We start from the raw sequence: 14,739 nt of genomic DNA on the forward strand, positions 1-14,739 counted from the left end.
ATAATTATGACCCCATAACCAGACTGACTTCATTCCTGAATCCAGAGGAATTGTGACCACATTTGTTTGTTGACCACCCTGCTAATATTTGTATATTTTAATCAACTATCATAGTTAATAATAACCTAAATTTACTGTACCAGGAAAGAAAAAGAATATACTTCAAGAACGTTATCTTGAAAATTCTGTTTTTATTTCAAAGCTCTAAGTGTCCCAGTGTTCTGCTTTGTCCCTCAGCCCTACAAAGGGCCAGGACGGCAATAAACAGACACCTTTGGCCATAAATTTGGCAACAAAGAGTCTCTATGATGTGTGTTTGCTGTGCCCACATGCACTTAGCCTGCTGTGACCCATACATTTCTGCCTATGAATATACATGAAATGCTGGACAACAACTTCCCTTATGAAACTAGTGACTATGGTGAATGCATTCTGGTCATATTAAGTGGTTCTTGGTCTCTGGAAATTTCACTGGAGATAAGTTCTAAGTTTATTTTAGATTCCTGTGGTGGACCTTTTTCATGGGGTTGTCATGTGAGGACAGAGTGAAGGGAGACCGGTCTGTGAGAAGAGGAGATGTGTGGGCCTGGATGGTGAGCGGGGGCTGCTGAGAGGCTCTGAGGGGCTGAGAGCCCCGCCGTGGCCTCCTGTAGATGTCTCTGCTGTCTTACACATTTTGGTGAGTTTCTTTTCTAACTAACTAGACTTCATTTTCTTGTTTGTAAATAGGAATGAAGAACGTTCATTTCTTTGTGTGAAGCAGCCAACATGAACTGATAGAATACCTTCTGTGCAGAGCACTGGAGCATATTTTGCAAAGCGTGCTCCTCAGATGCTGGTGTCAACAGTGCACGTCTGGGCCTCAGGACGGGGGATCCAATGGCCAGGCTGTGCTGTTCCCACTGTTCCCACATAAACTAAGTGGGATAGGAGAGAATAAGGTGCCACTCCTGTCAGGGAGCTCCTATTCAGGGAGAAGTGTGTGTACTCAGAGGAGCCACAGTTCATAGCAGAGATAATACATACTTAGGCAAACAAATTATGTTGTTATGTAGCTTTTTGTCTTTCTGGTGTCCTGTGAAATGATAGCTGGGAAATACATTCAAAGTAAATTTCTACAACACAGAGAATGGACTTCCTCAGGTGCCTGGGAACTGGCCAGGGAGAGGCAGCTAGGCCAGGCAGGTGCTGGGAGGGCAGGAGGGGATGGAGCAGAAGTAGGGCTGGGGCTGGGGGCTCAGAATGGGGCCTAGGACCAGCTGAAGGCAATCAGCCCACACTCCACCTTAGGGCTGCAGCAGAGCCCTGCTCCAGGCAGGAGGGCAAAGGGCACAAGATGTGGGGAGGTAGATGGGGTGTCAGTGCCAGGCTGGAGACCCTCGCTGGGGCTTTATCTGAGAGCCCAAGTAAAGGGCTGGAGGGCAGTGGCCAGCCCCTGGTTTTGCCTCACAGCCCATGCAGGAGGTATAATCCAGCCTCAAAAGACAAACGTGAGATGTCTGTGCACTGTCTGGATCTGGTCATGTCAGCCTGATGCCGCAGGGGTAGAGGGTATGATGTGGGCTCTGAGCTGAAAGGGGCTAGAGGGAGGGGCTGGACGCTGGCACCCTACCTGCTGGGCTAAGCTCTTCTGCCAGCATTCCTGGGCTCACAGCATGGGTTTGCATGCAGTGGCACTGGCTATGCTGGGCTGGACATTTGCTCAACATATGCCTGTCCAGCTCCCATGGTGCCAAGTGCCATTCTAGGCACTGGTGGTGGTGGGAGGTACTGTCATGAGCAAATAGAGAAAAGTGATGTTCTCATAGGAATTAATTCTAGTGAGGAGAGAAGGAAGATGAACAGATCAATCAAATACAGTAGTTGGAAGATGACAAAATGCAATGGGAGAGATGGAGCCATGTAGAGGGGGAGGGCTGGGGCTCCCTGTGCGGCCCCCACATGCAGGCACAGAGGTCAGGCCTCAGCATCCTTACCTGGAGTCTCAGGTCACTGGTTCAGGAGCCAGAGGCAGAGCCAAAGTTTAATCCTGGGGGTGTAACAAGAAATTCAGCATGTAAAGGCAACGAATAAAAAAGGCCCAACATGGACCTGTCAGAGAAGTTTGGGCAGGGCAGGGAAGTGACATCGTGAGTCTGCATGTTCACCCACACTGCACAAGGAGCAGAGTCCAGTCTCCACATGAGGCTGTGTTGCTGGGTCCTGTGAGTGCCACTCAGTGCAGGGTGTCCAGACCCCAGTTCCAACCTTCACGAACTGACTGCTGCACATTTCTGATGAGAACACACACAGATATTTGTGCTTATAAACATCAGGAATTTAATTCAGATGAGAAAAGAAATTGTGGAAGGGAGGTATACAGGTAGAGCTCTAACTGGTTTGGGATTGTCATCAATCCGGCTCTTACAGCATCTGTTATAGTCTCTATGGACAGACGTAGGACTTAGCGCAGTTCAACATGCATAACAACCCTCCCCCCTCCATGAAGAGAGTTCAAAGAAAACAGCAATGACAAAGTCTTATACGAGGAGGCAGCAAGACCAGCAGAGTCTGTCCCCTGGCAGGGGCTCCGGGCGATGGGCTCTTTCTTCCTCCTGTCCAGCCAGGTAGTCAGGCCTGGAGTTACAACCTCATGGGCCTGCAGAGCCAGGTGGAACCTGCTTCTGCCCCAGAATCTCTTGAAACAACCACCATCTGTGGTGTAGGGGCTGAGAGGCTTGTGGGCTGCAAGGCTGGGAAGGCCATCCCTGCTTAAGACCTCACCTGTGCTGTTTCCCAAACAGAGGCCATGCCTTGCCGTTGGTCTGCAGCCAGCTCTAGCTAGGCACCACTTGCCCCTGCACCCAGGCCTCTCTGACCATCTGAGGAGCCTCTAAGGCCACCCCCCTGGGATGCTGGGGCAGCTGGCCCTGTGCTGTTCACATGGTCACGCTGCTGCTTTGGTTTTGGTTAATTTGTTCCCAAGCGCATTTGTTTAATGTTTAAGCAGATTTCCCCCTTGGTCTTTAAGAAAACGATGTCTTTGAATATAGGAGAGGAGAAAGAAGGAGGAGAAATTATTTTTTTTTAATGTAAAGTTTATGTCATCATTATCTTCAATAGTGAAGCTTGTCACAAGTTCCACAGCGAGGAGCAAGGAAAGTGATGATTGAGTTTGGCAGGATGTAGGTGGGCATCTGTCCTGCTGAGGAGGCCAAGGCCTTCACAGCCCAGGCCCCAGCACAGTGACCTCTGATGGGGGGAGGTTCAAGGAGAGCAGAGCATCTTCTAGCCCATCCCTCATGGAGCTCTACTGAGTTCTACCGTGGACACGTGGTTTTCTGTTAGTGGCAGACATGTGCATCCATCGGCAGCTCTGTGCTGAGGGTTGGGATGTGAGGCAACAAGCATGTGATGGGAGCCTGACCAGAAAGGCAGCACCCTAAGGGCCTGGACCCATCTGCTTGTTCCAATGTTTAGCTGAGTCTGTGAAACATAGTGGACACTCAAATATTTTTGAATGGTTGAATCAACTCCTTCCATTTAAACAAGAGTAGAGATTTGGGGTGATTGGGGACAATTTTCAGTCAGAAAGTCTTTTAATTCTTTTCAAATCAAAACCACTTTCTTAGGTGATGTTGAAGGCTCTGCCCAGATATAAAAATCTATTTAAACAGAGTTACAATGGTTATTGCAGAAAGATTGTTCACCGGTGGAGAGCAAGATGGAGGCTGAGTAAAAGCTTCCTTGCATCTGGGCACTATGAGTCTGGGGAGATAAGACTCCAGGCATCTCTGGTTAGTGGGATCTGCCTATAATCATCCCTTTGAGGATACAGGGAGTTGGCAAGAGACTTCTAGACCCCAGGAGGAGGACAAAACAGTGGAAAACTGGCAAGTAATCGCGTGTGTTCGATTGGTCTAATCCCACCAACAGCTGTAAGTGCAGTAGCACCAAGACTGCAAACTGGAAAGGCCTTACCTGTGAACTATTTTGGTGTTTTTGGACTTGGCACTCAGTTGAACTACCTTGGGGAGAGCTTGAGTGGGAGTGCAGAGAACTTTGGGCGTTGTCTGGGACCCCAGACTGAGCTGCTGAGCCAGACAGACGGAGCTAATAGTGTTTGGCTGTGGGCCGCAGGGAGCCATTGTGAGAGAACTGCCCCAGCAAGGTCCGCCCTAGGGGTTGCAGAGCAAGGATTGGGCAGGTCCTAGTAACCTAGTGACTGAGCAGCCTAAAGGTGGGGTCTGAGCCACCTTACAGCCCTAACCCTCAGGGGCAGAGTGAGACCGGTTTTGGCACACTGGGTAAGTGGATAGCCACTTCATCAGTGACTCCAGCAACAAGCACTTTCCTGGGAAAGCTTCTGCTTAGCAGTTTAGAAGCTTAAAGTGCCTTTTAAAAGGGCTGAAGAGAGACTTAGGGTGTCTACACTGTGAGGTTTCAGAAATCAGCGGAGGCCTCCAGTTGTATCAGCATTGTAATTAACATCTCATACCCCAGAAGACCACCTATTGCACAGACAATATTCAACAAATATATACTGCTTTGTTTTTGGTTGTTTTTTTGTTTGTTTGTTTTGTTTGTTTGTTGTTTATTTTGATGTTCTTGTTGTTTTGTTTTTTAATTTCAACCTTTTTCGTACCGATTTTTTCTTTTCTTTCTACAGTTCTCTAGTATAAATACAATTTCCCATTGCTGCCTTTTTCAATAACTAGAACTTCATTTTTGCTAGTGTTTCTACCCCTATTATTTGGTTTTTCACCCAATTTTTATCCTGTAAAGTTTTCTGTTTGCTTGTTTTGGTTTTATTTATAGCATTTTTGTCTTTGCTCTCTACTTGGTGGAGGTGGGGTACTGTGTCTGATCAGGTTAGCAAAGAGTTGCTGACCTCAAGGGAACCACCCAACCGGGCACCACCAGAGGTTGGGGTTCTTTAAGGTTGTGTCAAAGTACCCTACTGTACACCTATATTGCTCTGTCTCCCTCTTTCTGTGCCTCTCTTCTTTTTGTCAATATTCCTTTTACCCACCCCCTCTCCTTTCTCTATTTTCTTTTCGTTCGTTCCTTCTTTCTTTCATCCCTTCTTGCTTTTCAACCTTCTCATCCTTCTGGTCCTATATCAAAAGGACTCATCAAAACCTTAGTCCACAGGCACGGGAACTTAAAGAGCAAGAGGAAGTGAAAGGAAAATTAGGGCAAGGAAACAGGTAAAAGAAATCACTCATGAGGAAGAAACAGCACAAAACTCTAGGCAACATGAAGGACCAGTCCAGAACAATCCCTCCAAGGGACCATGAGGTAGCTACTGCAGAGGATTCCACCTATACAGAAATGTTAGGAATGACAGAAAGGGAATTTAGAATACACATGTTGAAAACAATGAAAGAAATGATGGAAACAATGAAGGAAACTGCTAATAAAGTGGAAAATAACCAAAAGGAAATCCAAAAACAGAATCAAATAAGAGATGAACTATATGAAGAATATAGAAAGGATATAGCAGAGCTGAAGGAACTGAAGCAGTCAATTACGGAACTTAAAGATGCAATGGAAAGTATCAGCAACAGGTTAGACCATGCAGAAGAAAGAATTTCAGAAGTAGAAGACAAAGTTCTTGAGATAACTCAGATAGTAAAAGAGGCAGAAAAGAAGAAAGAGAAAACAGAACTTTCACTGTCAGAATTATGGGACTTTATGAAGCATTCCAACATATGAGTTATAGGAATCCCAGAAGGGGAAGAAGAATGCCCCAGAGGAATGGAAGCCATACTAGAGAATATTATAAAAGAAAATTTCCCAATTATCACCAAAGATTCTGACACACTGCTTTCAGAGGGATATCGGACCCCAGGTCGCCTCAACTCTAACCGAGCTTCTCCAAGATACATTGTGATGAACCTGTCCAAAGTCAAGACAAAAGAAAAGATTCTTCAAGCTGCCAGAAGTAAGTGCCAGTTGACCTACAGGGGCAAATCCATCAGAGTGACTGCAGACTTCTCTAATGAAACTTTCCAAGCAAGCAGACTATGGTCATCTAACTTTAATCTACTTAAACAGAATAATTTCCAGCCCAGAATTTTGTATCCTGCTAAGCTAAGCTTTAAAATGGACAGAGAAATCAAATCATTTACGGCTATACAAACATTGAGTAAATTCGCCACAACAAGACCAGCTCTACAGGAAGTACTTCAAACTGTTCTACACACTGACCATCACAGTGGATCAGCAGCAAAGTAAAAACTCAGAAATTAAAGGACAGAAGCTAACCTCCGCACTGATGCAAAAGATAAAATTAAGCAATGGACTCTCACAAAATAAGATAAATAGAACTCTACCACACTTATCAATTATGTCAATAAATGTTAATGGGTTGAATTCCCCACTGAAGAGACATAGATTGGCTGACTGGATTAAAAAACACAAGCCATCCATTTGCTGTCTGCAAGAAACACACCTGGCTTCAAAAGACAAATTAAAGCTCCAAGTCAAGGGTTGGAAGACAATTTTTCAGGCAAATGGAATTCAGAAGAAAGGAGGAGTTGCGATCTTATTTTCAGATACATGTGGATTTAAAGCAACTAAAGTCAAAAAAGACAAAGATGGTCACTTTATATTGGTCAAGGGAAAAATACAACAAGAAGATGTTTCAATTCTAAATATTTATGCACTCAATTTAAATGCTCCCAGATTCTTGAAACAGACCTTACTCAGTCTGAGCAATATGATATCTGATAATACCATAATAACAGGGGACTTTAACACTCCTCTTACAGAGCTGGACAGATCCTCTAAACAGAAATTAAACAAAGATATAAGAGATTTAAATGAGACCCTAAAACAACTGTGCTTGATAGACGCATATAGAACACTCCATCTCAAAGATAAAGAATACACATTCTTCTCATCACCCCATGAAACATTCTCCAAAATTGATCATATCTTGGGACACAAAACAAATATCAACAGAATAAAAAGAATTGAAATTTTACCTTGTATCTTCTCAGACCATACGGCACTAAGGGTGGAACTCAACTCTAACAAAAACGTTTGACCCCACACAAAGACATGGAAATTAAACAATCTTCTGTTGAATAACAGATGGGTGCAGGAAGAAATAAAACAGGAAATCATTAACTTCCTTGAGCATAACAACAATGAAGACACAAGCTACCAAAATTGGTGGGATACTGCAAAAGCAGTTTTGAGAGGAAAATTTATCGCTTTAGATGCCTACATTCGAAAAATAGAAAGGGAGTGCATCAACAAACTCACAAGCCATCTTGTGGAGTTGGAAAAAGAAGAACAAGCTAAGCCTAATGTCAGTAGAAGAAAAAAAATCTCCAAAATCAAATCAGAGATCAATGAAATTGAAAACAAAAGAATGATTCAGAAAATTAATGAAATTAATTAAATTTATTAAATTATTTAATTTTATTTATTTTAATTATTAAATTAAATTAAGGAGTTGGTTTTTTGAAAAAATAAATAAAATAGATAAACCATTGGCCAGACTAACGAGAAATAGAAAAGTAAAATCTCTAGTAACCTCAATCAGAAATGATAAAGGGGAAATAACAACTGATCCCACAGAGATACAAGAGATCATCTCTGAATACTGCCAGAATCTGTATGCCCAGAAATTTGACAATGTGAAGGAAATGGATCAATATTTGGAATCACACCCTTTCCCTAGACTTAGCCAGGAAGAAATAGACCTCCTGAACAGACCAATTTCAAGCACTGAGATTAAAGAAACAATAAAAAATCTTCCAACCAAAAAATGCCCTGGTCCAGACGGCTTCACACCAGAATTCTATCAAACCTTCAAGGAAGAGCTTATTCCTGTATTGCAGAAATTATTCCAAAAAATAGAGGAAGAAGGAATCTTCCCCCAACACATTCTATGAAGCACCTGGTTTTGGTATCACCCAAAAAGGTGATAAGACCTTTGGTATCACCCAAAAAGGTAAAAAGACCCAACCAAAAAGGAGAATTTCAGACCAATCTCACTCATGAATATAGATGCAAAAATTCTCAACAAAATCCTAGCTAATAGATTACAGCTTATCATCAAAAAGGTCATTCATCATGATCAAGGAGGCTTCATCCCAGGGATGCAAGGCTGGTTTAACTTACGCAAGTCCATAAATGTTATCCACCATATTAACAAAGGCAAAAATAAAGATCATATGATCCTCTCGATAGATGTAGAAAAAGCATTTGATAAAATCTAGCATCCTTTTCTAATTAGAACACTGAAGAGTATAGGCATAGGTGGCACATTTCTAAAACTGATTGAAGCTATCTATGACAAACCCACAGCTAATATTTTACTGAATGGAGTAAAACTGAAAGCTTTTCCTCTTAAAACTGGAACCAGACAAGGTTGTCCTCCGTCACCTTTACTATTCAACTTAGTGCTGGAAGTTCTAGCCAATACAATTAGGCAAGACAAGGAAATAAAGGGAATCCAAATGGGAGCAGCGGAGGTCAAACTCTCCCTCTTTGCTGATGACATGATCTTCTACTTAGAGAATCCCAAAGACTCAACCACAAGACTCCTAGAAGTCATCAAAAAATACAGTAATGTTTCAGGATACAAAATCAATGTCCACAAGTCAGTAGCTTTTGTATATGCCAATAACAGTCAAGATGAGAAGCTAATTAAGGACACAACTCTCTTCACCATAGTTTCAAATAAAATGAAATACCTAGGAATATACCTAATGAAGGAGGTGAAGGACCTCTATAAATAAAATTATGAAATCCTCAGAAAGGAAATAGCAGAGGATTTTAACAAATGGAAGAACACACCACGCTCATGGATGGGCAGAATCAACATTGTTAAAATGTCTATACTTCCCAAAGCAATCTACCTATTCAATGCCATTCCTATCAAAACACCAACATCGTACTTTCAAAATTTGGAAAAAATGATTCTGCGTTTTGTATGGAACTGGAAAAAAACCTCGTATAGCTAAGGCAGTTCTTAGTAATAAAAATAAATCTGGGGGCATCAGCATACCAGATTTTAGTCTGTACTACAAAGCCATAGTGGTCAAGACAGCATGGTACTGGCACAAAAATAGAGACATAGACACTTGGAATCGAATAGAAAACCAAGAAATGAAACTAACATCTTACAACCACCTAATTGTCGATAAACCAAATAAGAACATACCTTGGGGGAAAGACTCCCTATTCAATAAATAGTGTTGGGAGAACTGGATATCCACATGTAAAAGACTGAAACTGGACCCACACCTTTCCCCACTCACAAAAATTGATTCAAGATGGATAAAGGACTTAAATTTAAGGCATGAAACAACAAAAATCCTCCAAGAAAGCATAGGAAAAACACTGGAAGATATTGGCCTGGGGAAAGACTTCATGAAGAAGACTGCCATGGCAATTGCAACAACAACAAAAATAAACAAATGGGACTTCATTAAACTGAAAAGCTTCTGTACAGCTAAGGAGACAATAACCAAAGCAAAGAGATAACCTACACAATGGGAAAGGATATTTGCATATTTTGAATCAGACAAAAGATTGATAACTAGAATCTATAGAGAACTCAAATTAATCCACATGAAAAAAGCCAATAATCCCATATAACAATGGGCAAGAGACATGAATAGAACCTTCTCTAAAGAAGACAGACGAATGGCTAACAAACATGAAAAAATGTTCATCATCCCTATATATTAGAGAAATGCAAATCAAAACCACCCTGAGATACCATGTAACCCCAATGAGAATGGCCCACATCACAAAATCTCAAAACTGCAGATGCTGGCGTGGATGTGGAGAGAAGGGAACACTTTTACACTGCTGGTGGGACTGCAAACTAGTACAACCTTTCTGGAAGGAAGTATGGAGAAACCTCAAAGCACTCAAGCTAGACCTCCCATTTGATACTGCAATCCCATTACTGGGCATCTACCCAGAAGGAAAAAAAATCCTTTTATCATAAGGACACTTGTACTAGACTGTTTATTGCAGCTCAATTTATAATCACCAAAAATGTGGAAACAGCCTAAATGCCCACCAACCCAGGAATGGATTAACAAGCTGTGGTATATGTATACCATGGAATACTATTCAGCTATATAAAAAAATGGAGTCTTTACATCCTTCATATTAACCTGGATGGAAGTGGAAGACATTATTCTTAGTAAAGCATCACAAGAATGGAGAAGCATGAATCCTATGTACTCAATTTTGATATGAGGACAATTAATGACAATTAAGGTCATGGGGGGAAGGAAAAGCAGAGAGAGGGAAGGAGGGAGAGGGGTGGGGCCTTGGTATGTGTCACACCTTCTGGGGGCAAGACATGATTGCAAGAGGGACTTTACCTAACAAATGCAATGAGTGTAACCTGGCTTATTGTACCCTCAATGAATCCCCAACAATAAAAAAAAAGAAGAAAGATTGTTCAGAAGTACCAAATTCATCAAAATAGCAATATTCCAAGAGGAAGGTTCAGTTGGGTTGCCAGTGCTACTGGCAAGTACTAACCAGAAAGATACCAGATGCCCAGAATTGTGCTACCTGTCCCAGGAACAAGACAATATTTCCACCTCACATGTAGCTTATGGCATCTGCTTTCTGTGTTATTTAATTGTGTTCAAAGAGGAGTTTTGACTTGTTGCTGAACAGATCTTCCTGGTACAGACATCTCGGGACACGGAGTACGGTGGCTAAAGTGAACCTAGGTGCTTCTCGGCCACTCAGTATGGGTCAATCTGGCTGAGTAGTGAAGAGTGAACTTGTCTGGCCGAGCAGGTCAGGTGAGGATGTCATGGGGCAGAAAGCTCTGGGCACAGAAAGGACAGCTCAGCCTGCTCATCCAGCCCAGTGGCTCTGGGCATCTGGGGGTCCCTTGCTCAGGTGAAATTTTGGTCCTCCTCTGTCACTAATTAGCTCGTGACGCTGGGCCAGCACCTGCTTTCTTGGCCTCTGCCCTCTCGTGCAGGCAGAGTCTCCCAGGTACTCTGTGCAGGCTCAGGGCTTGATTACGACTCACCGCTCTCCCACGTCAGGCGTGTTTTTCACTTTTCAGCTAAATTACCTTCTGTTGTGGAGCCAGAGCTGTCAACCCACACAGAGAGGTGAGTTTGAGGCTTTAGTTTAATGTTCATGTTTGACAGAATAAAGCGCAGAGCCTCAGCAGATGCTGGCAGGGACTGGTACTGAGTGAGGGCGACAGGGATGGCCCTGGAGAGGCTTCCTGAGTCAGACTCTGAGTCTCTCTGTCCCGGCTGGGGCACCGGAGGCCCAGGTGGGAGGGCCGGGGGTATCTCGCTGCAGACACAGCTGCCTGGCAGGGCCGTGCCTTCTACAGCCCCTCACACTCCTGCCCACTGCTCAGGAGAACCTCCATGTTTCTCCCGCCATTCCCTTTTCAATGGGTGGGTTGCTTGTGACACGCTGGATGTGACAGAGGCAGGATGAGGCATCAGGCCAACACCTAACCCATCTCAGTATCAGGAGAACTTGTTTGCCATTTTGGCAAAAAGTGTTCCTATCTCTGTGAAAAAAATTTTGTCTTGTTATGCTCTGGGATTCAAGTTTTCTATTGCCCTACACCTTCTCAGCTTTGCTTTACAAGAGACAAACCTTCAAGGTAGGTAAGGCCTGGACTTGAAATACAAGCCACAGTTGTAATAGAGATAACACAAGGGAGCAAACACAGAGGAGCTTCATTTTTATGTTGCTTTCAGAATAGAACAACAACCAGCTGCCTGCAAACCTGGCCAAGAAAAAAGCCTGTTTCAGCAAGTAGAAATAATAAAATACGTATTTCTCTCTGCCTTTTTTTTAGTCTCTTTGCCTTTTTAGAAAAGAATCAGCCAGTCACAGTGTAGTATCAGTACATTTGACCACTTGATGTGTCCAAGAGTGAGTCACTTTTCAAAGCGTGTGGCCTGACAGAAAGGGACGCCAGGCCCAGGCAATGCCCCCATGTGTCCACATCCCCGTGTGTCCTGTGTCCTGTGAGTGACCCACCCGTTGAGGGAGTAAGCGTCCTTGGTCCAGGCTCCAGGACTGTGGAGGGCTGATGGGAACTTACTTTCATCATCAGCAAAATGTAAGGACAAGCCCCTTCGCCGCTCAAGGTCAAAAAGAAATCTGCAGTTTCATCACAAGGTGCCGTGATTTCAACTCTTCTTCCTTGTTCACGCTTTTTCATTCTCCTGGTGCCCAAATAAAGGCAAAATTCCATGACCAGTTTTGCATGGTGTGTCTCGGGCCACTTTCTTGGCATCTCGTCAAATTACTTATGCACCACAAGTACGAGAATTTTTCATCTTCCCCTGGTGGCTTAGTAAGTGGCAGAGAAAGCACCAAGATATAAACAGCCGGCCTGGGCGGCAGGAGGTTGGTGGGAGGCCAGCCAGGCCCGCTCCCCATGCGGTACTCGGTTTGACCTAGCACTACCCGGCTGTTCACACTCACTGTGCCCTGGACTCCATGTGCAACCGATACCACATGTGCTAATTACGAGACAGAGATTAAGACGTGAATTTCATTTTAGATTGGACTTGACACTTCAAACATCCTGAGGAAGTTGTATTCCCAGGCACCGAGCAACAGGCTTGAGCCCTAATCACAGGCACAGAGGTCACCATCTCCTCCGACGTTCTCAGCCACAAGGTGGGGGGAGTCAGGGAAGAAAAACCTACATGTCTAAAAACTGTTGGTGGAAATTCTGGGTTCAGTTTGGGTAAGGCAGGCATAGTGCTGGAGGAAGATGGGGACCCCCGCCTGCCAGCCCTCAGGGAGGGGCTGTGGAGAAACTCTTTTTAGCACTCTGCGTTGTGCCAATCCATGAATAGTTATTAAAAGTTTGGTTATTATTATACTTTTTATAAAAGAATAAAAGGGATTTTTGAGCCCATGGATAATAGGAAACAGCTCCTAAGTGAACTCGAGTGGCTCTTTCTTTTCTCCTGCTCCCATCTGCAATCATCTAAAATAAACAAAAGCAGAAAACGATTTTTCTGAGTTTCTGGTACCTGCTCAAACTTGGTTTGTTTGGTGGGGCTGGGCGCTGTCTGTCCCAGGGTGGCAGGTGGTAAGGAAGATGTCCTGGTCTCGTTCTTGGAGAGGAAGGCTCCATGCCACAGCCAGGCCAGGTCTGTATGCCCCTGCCTGCTTGTGGGTCCAGCTAAGGCCACCTGGACACCTCCTTCTAGGATGCAGGAGTGGGAGGACCCCCTGAGGAAACTGCTGTCTTTGGCCTGTCAGGCACACTAGATGATGAAAGGTGACATCCAACATTCGTCTCTTAAACCTGCTGACTTAGAAACCCCTGCACTGCAGAGAAGGCAAGGGAAGGGCCAGAGCAAGAGTGAAAAAGAGGGAGGCTTGGAGAGGGACCCTCCACATGGTCCTGGCTGCCTGCCTGACAGTGAGGTTGGACATGTACTTCTCCAGGTCACCAGATGTCACCGTCACCCCACCCCACCATAGCACCATGACCACATCTGGGCCGAAGGCCCCACCAGGACAGATGGTTTCTACCAAGCAGACACGAAGCCAGATAACTGACTACAGTGTCTTGGCATAAGAGGAATTCCCTGGGGCTGAAGCCTCAGGTTGGGCATGTCCTGGGCTCCCTTCGGTAAAATGTTTCTTTATATTTGTGGACAATACTGAACAGATAAGGGGAAGGAAGCTCCATGAAAGTTTCATCTAAGTAATGCATCCATCCCAACACCCAGACGCTTTGTGTCAGAGCTTGTGTTCTCCTAGATGCGGCTGGAGCAGGCCCCATCCTGGGGACCGCGGGTGGGCCTCTACTCTGCTCTTGACAAACCAAGTGGGCAAATTGCCATGAATTGTTCCTGAATTGCACACATGTGCCAGCCCTACCCACTGCCAGGGTCAACTGTGAGGAAAGGTCACTTATGAAATACTCTTCTCTTAATGACTGGCAGAGAGGGAGACTTTTGTGTCCCCAGACGGAAGGAAAGCTTGGATGGCAAGGAACGTCCTTGGGAAGATGGGGGGAGGGCGACGTGGGGGGAGACAGGTAGGCAGAGGCTTTAAGGTCAGCGGCCTAGAGTCCTGTTCAGGCTGAGTGACCTTCCAGAAGTTTTAAATTCCAGCTTCCTTATCTGTAGGACGGGAATAACAGTCCCTCTCACTTGGGATAGTCGTGTGGAGGGAATTAGCTCATAAATGAGAAATGTTTCCAGGTCTGACCAGGACAGCAATAGTGGCCACTCACCCTTTTTTCCAACACAGCTGGCAGGGGGGTGTTTCTCCCTATATCATAAAAGAAAATTTAAAATATGTCAAGCATTTAAAGTAGTTTTTAGTCATTACAATGTGTGTATGTCGGATCTGAGGAGATTGGTACAAAAATGTCCGGAACAGGGTGGCACCTGTGGCTCAAAGGAGTAGGGTGCAGGCCCTATATACCAGAGGTGGCTGGTTCAAACCCAGCCCTGGCCAAAAACTGCAAAAAAAAAAAAAATGCTTGGAACCAGGCTGGCTTCTTTGTGCACCTCAGGACTAGACGGCAGAGCTGATGACCACAGAGTGGGGGACTGGCCATTGTAACAACTGTCCTGGAGCACTGAACAGGCTCAGCAGGACCGCAGCTGCTACAGAATGCTCTTGGTTCTGAAAGGGCACTCAGAGGGAAAGGTGTTTAGCATTTGGTGCTTTGGTTTTGAGATCCATGAGGTAAAAGGAAAGAAAAACATATTGCTAATGAGAAATAAAAACAAAATCCTAATT

Source organism: Nycticebus coucang, chromosome 4, assembly GCF_027406575.1.
Source record: "Nycticebus coucang isolate mNycCou1 chromosome 4, mNycCou1.pri, whole genome shotgun sequence".
NCBI lineage: Eukaryota > Metazoa > Chordata > Mammalia > Primates > Lorisidae > Nycticebus > Nycticebus coucang.